The sequence below is a fragment of the Columba livia genome, chromosome 12 (assembly GCF_036013475.1).
Source record: "Columba livia isolate bColLiv1 breed racing homer chromosome 12, bColLiv1.pat.W.v2, whole genome shotgun sequence".
Lineage (NCBI taxonomy): Eukaryota > Metazoa > Chordata > Aves > Columbiformes > Columbidae > Columba > Columba livia.
Genome location: NC_088613.1, coordinates 14,290,541 through 14,298,272, shown reverse-complemented (window position 1 = coordinate 14,298,272; position 7,732 = coordinate 14,290,541).

Sequence of the window (7,732 nt, the reverse complement as noted above, 5' to 3'; positions counted from 1 at the left end):
GCTGAGGAGGTGTAAGGGGTGTGTGTGTGAAGCAGGTTCTGCCATGGCATAAAAGCCTTTCTGTTCTGTGTCTGGAGGTTCTGAAGTGCTCTTACACAGGAGGACATCACTGAAGTTGCTCTACCGACACCAGTGGAATACAAGTGTGTGAGTGAGGAGAACAAGGCCCATAAAACAACTGACGAGTCAAGTGAATGTAAGACAGATGCCTGCCTTGTACCCGCCGTGCCTCCTCTTTGTCATCCTCCTGCCTGTGGCTCCAGTTGTGTGCTGAAATTCAGTCCTATCTGTAGGAAAGTCCTACTGACTGTTTACCAGACAGAGAATTACTTGTAGCCAAAAGAAACTGTAAACAGCAAAATAATTTCAAATGCTACCAGAGCCTGGAGTTGTTTATTACCGTTATCTACACCTTCACTCCCCTTTTCTTTCACAAGACTAAAGAACTAAATAAAAGCAGACTTCTCTTGATATGCTAGTCAGGTTTTACCACTGTTAGAGACATGTTGTGCTCCCTGCAAGCTGCGGAAGGGTTGAAATGCAGGTGCTTTGGGGAAATCAAACCTCCTGCCAACACAAAAGCTCTGCTGAAGCTTCAGACCAGTACAGTGAGGCCAGCGGCGGCCACCTCCAGTGCATCCTTGTGAGCAAAGCACCACCTGCCAGTGCTGGCAGCTGCTGGCAGCATTTTTCAGGTGATGCTGCTTGGTCTTGGGAGCTGGTGTGAGACACCCCAGGGCTTTGGGCACAGAACATTGGCGGCCAAGGGCAGGGATGAGCCTGGATACACAGCACCGCTGCTGTAGTCTGGAGCTGTGTGATGACCTGGTGGGGAAAAGACAGGTGATGCTCTTGGCAGAGCAGATCCTGGCTCTGGCATGATGGGACCTGCCCTGGGACTGGCAAATGGGGCCCAGCAGGGATACAGGGACAGGCACGGGCAGCCGCTGGAACAAATGGGGCTGGTTCAGCTGCTGGAGATGCAGCTTCTGCTTTCTAAGCATGTGGGCTGTATGGAGCAATAAAATGCCACTGAACATATTTCAGGGTAATTATTTTCCATCAAAAAAATGGAAATCTGTTAAAATGTGTGTAAATGTTTTGTTTGGTTTTTTTTCGGTGGAATTTTCTACTTGGAAACTGGAAAAGATCTTTCACTGACAAAGAACACCTCAGGTTTAGTCTATATTTAGTTTTGCGTTCACCTGGGCTGCCGGCATTTTCTGTGAGTGGTTCTCCATTTCCAGGGTTGTGTTGTTGGCCTTGCTGAGGCTGAGTCATCTCCTGCATTTGGAGCACAATGGAAGGGGAGTATAGGGTGCAGAATCTGTGGGGAAGAACAGGACCATGACTCCTGCAAAAGCCAATGATATTTCAGATGCAGACAAGGATTAATATCAAAGCAAGATCTTATTAAAGAAAATACTTCTAATTCATATTTCTGAATGTTTGTTCATTTCATTTTTTGCTTTGCTTTTTCTCCTTCCCATATACTGACCCACAGTAATGACAAAATATCAAAACTTGGAGGGAAACGGAGTTGTGATTGTTTGGAGGGGGTTTATTTTAAAAGCTTTCTGTTCACACCTTTCTTATGCTAAGGTTTTCAAATAGAAATATACACACACCTTAACAACAAAAGGCTATAATGACTGCATTGTCACCAGATAAAACTGTACTAAAAATAAATAAATGCTGCAGTTTAACATGATTCAGTAGACAGAGTCCTTATTATTCTTCTACCATTGAAAGGAAGATTGAATTTCATAATATACTCTATGTCTCTGTAGCATCCCTCATCCAACTGATGCTTCTTTCAAAGTTTCTATCTGCTCATGAATGTAGAGGGTTAAGAATAACCACAGGTGCGAGTGTTGTGGTCACTGATGCATATTTTTAAGTGGTAGGACACAGTGAAGAATCTTGGTTTAAGTGTAATAAAAGTGAGGTCCTGATTTGTTAATGAGGAGCATTGTCTGCTGCAGACACTAATTTCACTACAGGGTGCAGTCTTCAAACTTTTCATTCTAATTAGAATGCATTTCCATATTCTTTATCAATTTCTTATTTTACTGAAATCTTCTCAAATGACCTTTTTTTCTTCACTTATGACTCATCCAAAGATCTTTATTTTTCCCAAAACAATCATTCAGATGCAACTGCATTTTTCCAGTAAACACGTTCAAAAATAAATGACCTTGCCAGCTCATGCCTACACAGTGGGAGAAGGGCATTAGCAGTGCAGAGGCAGCTACTAATAATACACAAGAAAATTAAGTATGGGAGAAGACCGTCTTCTTCTAATTCCTTGAACATTTAATTTCCAAATGCCCTGCAGTGGAATGTATCTCAAGCAGGAGCTTAATGGCTACCAATGGAGTTCCAACAGTGGGAAAACAAGTCCCCACAGAACAAGGGGCACTTTGAGCACAGAAGAAAATAGGTTATCTGCTAAGGAGGCATTCTTTTTCTTTCCTTCAGCCCTCCTCAGCTGTGTCCAGTTCCAATTTTTATAATAAAGTAAATTATTAACTCAAGTTGACGGATTGGTTGGTGTTGGTAATAGGCTTTCAAAATGATTAGTGATATATACTCATTACCCAAATTAAAAAGCCATATTAAAAATAAGGAGAGGAAATGTAGCAGCATTATCAAAGTAATAATTTCTATTTAGTGCATATCTTTCCTGAACTTTGCCAAATGTTGAATTATGCAAGACAAACACTAATCTGAAAGCATTCTAATTAATGATGGTATTTCTTTTCTATCAAATTAAAACCAACACATTCACAGTGCATCTGACTTAAATGTTATTGCAAGTTCTTCACAGTATGAGGAAGATTGCTGATGTGTTTTAAAACATTATACCTATACCCAAGCTACCAGGCTTCAGCCATATTCATCCCTTGCAGAAAAATTATTAATGGGAAAGACTTACGTAACTCAAAGTTCACCCAAGTGTTTTTTTTGGCATTCAGTACTTCAAGCATTGCAGGAAAACAAAACAAAACAAAACAAAACAAAAACTGGACAAAAAAAGGCAAGATGAGTATCTTGATGTCAATTAATCACAGTGCTTTGTTACCCAGAGTTTGCAATAGATTTACCGACTAACAGAATCAAGCAGTTGCTTTCACTGTAAATATGCTTTATAGATGAAAACACATTTACAAAACTTCTTTTAGAATAAAACAATAATCAGGAAGCTAATTAAGCACATTGTAAGTACTGAGATTTTTGAGTTAAAGTCCTGTCCAGGCTGTAACATCATTTTTACTTTGTTATTATAAGCAGAGCTAATAAAAATATAATTTTGAAAAAAAATCACATTAGTGACTTGCCAGAGTGAATGTAGATGTCAAAAATTCTAATTTAGAGAAGCTGTCAGGAGTTTAAATAGATTTTTTTTCACTGACTTGCCATTCTTAATTATAGCTCAACACCCTGTACAGGTTAAAAATGCTGGGCTCCTTCGGAACAAACTATGAGCTCCTTACCATCTCGTCAAATTCTCCTTCTCTTTCTTTCAAATGGATCAATCAGATGCCAACACATAATATTTTTTTTTTCATTTACATCCTTTCTTAAGCTTCCTTATCCACCGCAATTATATTTTTACCCAAACCTATCCTGAAGGGGATAGAAGAGATTTTTATGGAAGAAACATAATTGGCAATCGAGCTTGCTCTTTCATAGGTTTCTTTTATGAGAAAGGGTTGAGGTTTTTGTTGTAGAAATTCAGCACTTAAATTAGGGAGTAGGCTGGCTACTTAGTTAAATAATCTAGAATAATCAGGTCAGGAGGGAATAGTACATAGCTTTCACTTAATGTTTTGTATTAATTTTTCAGATAATGTAATTCTACATACTATCCAAATATTCAAGAGTCCATCAAAAAAAAGCTGCAAACAGAAGGATTGACAAGTTGCTAATCCAGTCCTCTGACTGTCACAGGGTGCCATGTAAAAGGAATCCTTTGTTCTTTAAGAGCTGATTGAGTTCCATTAGTATCCATATTCAGAGCCCTGGGCACAATATTAATGCGAATACTGTTGTTACGGAGATGGAAAGCCGTTAAGAATGAACAATAATCAGCTCACAATATCACTGGACATATTCATGCAGAGTGAGATCCGATAGCTCTGAACCTTTCTAAAGAGAAAACGAAAATCCAATTAACATCTTCTGTGTAAACCTCCTCAGCTACTTTCACTGGAGATGACCTTGGGCAGCTGTGTCGCAATTTTGCCAAAATCCTCAATTATGTCTTTAATTCAGCAACATTGTTGGGTTTTGCCCAAACAGAAGGCCTGGCTCTGCAGGTTTTTACCTCATGCTGGGTAATAATTGCTCACACAAGTTGCCTCAGCAGCCATTGGCATCCTCTGTGCCAAGCTGGAACATGGACGGGCATCACCCAGGCGTTGGGCTTTACGTGTCCATGGGGATACACAAGCCAATGAGCAAGAAAACTCTTTTTCTCTCCTCCCCCACCTCCACACCCCATTTCTGGGGCAGGTGACTGGTGTGACCTAGTGACAGCTAATTGTTTCCTGCTGATGAAGCACACAGTGAGGGGATAACAGGCTCCACGTGCCCCTGTGCAGAGCTTCAGTCTAGCCCAAGGGGAATGGCAGAACCGGGCTTTGTGGCCCAGTTCTCTGAACTCAGGCTCATCTAGCCTGTGTTCAGAGGAAAATCTGCTCATTTAGAATAAAGGGGTATTGCAATCAGTTTGAATTGGACCTAAAAAAACTTCCTTAAATTATGAGTGAAATTTAGCCTGATGGAAAAATAAAAGGAATATTTTTCTTTGGGGAAGGATACCTGCATTAATTGCCCAAGGTAGGATGAGGAAGGTAGGATGCCATGAAAGAACTCATGAAGAAAGAATTCATTTGTGAAGTATTTGACTATCCTGTCCACTTGATATTTTTCATTAAGCCAGAATGTAAATGTAGGTTTTCACGGTCTGCACTCCATATCTCGTTTTTGACAAGCAGCCTGGAATTAGACTAGCAGATAGTGCATGATGGTGAGCACTCATCCTGGTGGCCACATAGCCCAAGACTCTTCCACTAGGCAACATCATCTATAGCAAGGTCTGGTCCTGATCACCATGAACAGAACTCTTAAAGGAGTGAGGATCTTGATGGGAAGAAGTACATTCATTTCCAGCCAGCACAGATGGCTTCTGGGCATAAAACTCTTCTTCTTGTGACTGTACGATTCATGGGAAAGGAGGTGAAAGGCTTGTTACTGACTGTGCTAATGTCACTAAGATGTTCAACGTGAATTGTAAGTTTTGTTCAACCTGAAACTTTATTAGAGCTGCTGTCAACACAAGTGAAGGATCCCAAAATATAAAGCACTTTAAACTCTTTATTTTAATTTTCTTTTCATTATACTGGGACGATGCTGCCTTATCTCAAACACACACTTGCATATTTGCACTCTATGATGGAGAAACAGCACTACATACAGGTCCCTAAAAGTAAACACCAAAGTAGCAAATCTTGCATATAATTAGGAAGATTTTTTTTTAATGTATTATTTTTTTTTCACCCCCCCAAAGCTGTTACTGCTTGATTTGGCTGTCATCTGTGTCACTTCTATGGAAAGATGTTCTCTGTGTTAGAAAGGGAAAATCAGAACAGCCAGCTAATAACTTGTTACAACAGTGAGGTTTAAGGAAGGGAACACTGAAGCAGAGCTACTGACAGCACTGTGGTTGTTGTACCTCCTCTTTAAATGAAACTGGTCAGGATCACCCTTTGCTTTGGAAAGTCTCTCTTGGGAAGGACCAGCACAGACCTTGCACCTGATGGACACCAACATCCTTTGAGTACTTTTATCTTTGCTGGCCAGTTGTGTATGCTTTGAGCTGAATACTGACTGACTTCAGACAGAAAAGAAAACAGCTCCACCTTAAATATCCCCAGCCCAAGACCAACAAAACAAATTCAGTCTCAAGTTTATCCTTTGATTTAATTTCCTAGTGTATTAATTTTTGGCCATTCAATCTCATTGATCTATTGAGTCCATCTCAGCTGTAACCTTGATTTGATTGCTTAATTGGCTTAGCAAAGCCTTGATGCATTATCTCTGTAACGTGCTTACTTGATTTCTGTACGTGTTTGCTTATTCTTTCTTGTAAGATCTATAAAAAGTAAACAGAACTTCTTTTACATAAAATGACAGTCAAGTTTAGAAATTCCAGAGTGATGATAATCTCAGGTATCTGCATGCCACTTCTCTCCTACTAGCTTAGGCAGAACGGTTTAATCTTGCCTTGTTCAGATCTGGAGATGTTTGAACGTTGACATGTGCCCTTCAGTAAAACTTTCTAGTTTAGCAGATCACTGTCCAGTAACAGCTTGGCTCTCTCATTTTCTTCCGATGACTGCTGTAGGGCTCGTTTCTGCTGGTAGAACCAAAGTAAGTACCAGCCGACGGCAATATCTTCTGCAGATAAAGTAAAACTTTCTCATATGTTTCACTCAGGATCCTGCTGTCATTATACCTGACTGAACCGAGTCTCTGCTGCTGCTGTGATTTTAAGCATGTTAACGCAATGCACTGGCATTTCTGTGTTTGCTTCATTTGCATTTAAACAATCAAGGTCTTTAATTAAAATGCATAGATGAATCATCCACTAAAAGCCCTATTTCCCATGTTATTTATTTTTTATATCAAACCTTCAATTTGATGGATAAGCACTGTCATTGGTCATTTCTGCTAAAATGATCCCATCAGCAGTGAAATATTTGACAAATCTGATGTTAAATTTTTCATCCCTAGCTCTCAGCACTTGTGGTCCGTTAAGATAAATAGTATGTCTGACTTTTGATCTATTCTTTGAATCTCTCTGGGACCAGCACTCTGTTAAAGAAGGAGAGGTATAGGTCAAAAGGATGGTTTGTGATCCAAACAGTTCTTGCCTTATAGCTTTCTTCATATAGCCAGCAAAACATGTTTTCCTTATGCTTTTTCTTTTTTGCTTTTTTTTTTTTTTTTTTTTTTTTTTTTACCCTGTGACAATGGCATCTGCAGTCATCTCAAAAGTTTCTACTGCTTCCCACAGTACTTTCCAGCTGGGCACTGAAATTTAACTCCAAGGAAAGTAATTTGTCCCAAGAACTGCATCCTAATATACAGAATAAAGCAGAAAACACACTCTGCCGCTAGTTTCTCTCAGAGGATTGCTGTAAAACTAAACTAATAACAATGCAGCATTCCTTCAAAAACTGAAATCTTGCTCACATGCTAAGAAGCTGTAGGAGTAACAGCATCATCTGGTGGCTTCTGACACAAAGAATGGATTAATTGATTTTTTTTGTTCTACTTTCATTTAAATTCCTCATTTCTCAGGTGAGGCCAGGCCCTGAAGGAATGTGTGAGAGGAAAAACACACAGAAAATGAGAAAAATGAGAGATGGTAGTAGTGAAATCCTCAGCTATACTGAAACATTAAACTGTATCTGAATACCTCAGATCTTTTTAAAAGGATTTTTTAAAGAACATTGAAAAACACCATTGTCATTGAAGTCAAGCTTCATTTAAGGCAATGCCAGATGTGTTTGGGATTTTTGAAGCATACGTTAAGAACAGGAACAATGCTGCTAAAGGCCTTGAATCTTAGATAAGGACTGGTATAAAACTCAACAAAATCTTTCAGCAATTCTTTTCCACCATTTCTTTTGTAAGTAGACACTCAAAACCTTCCAACTCC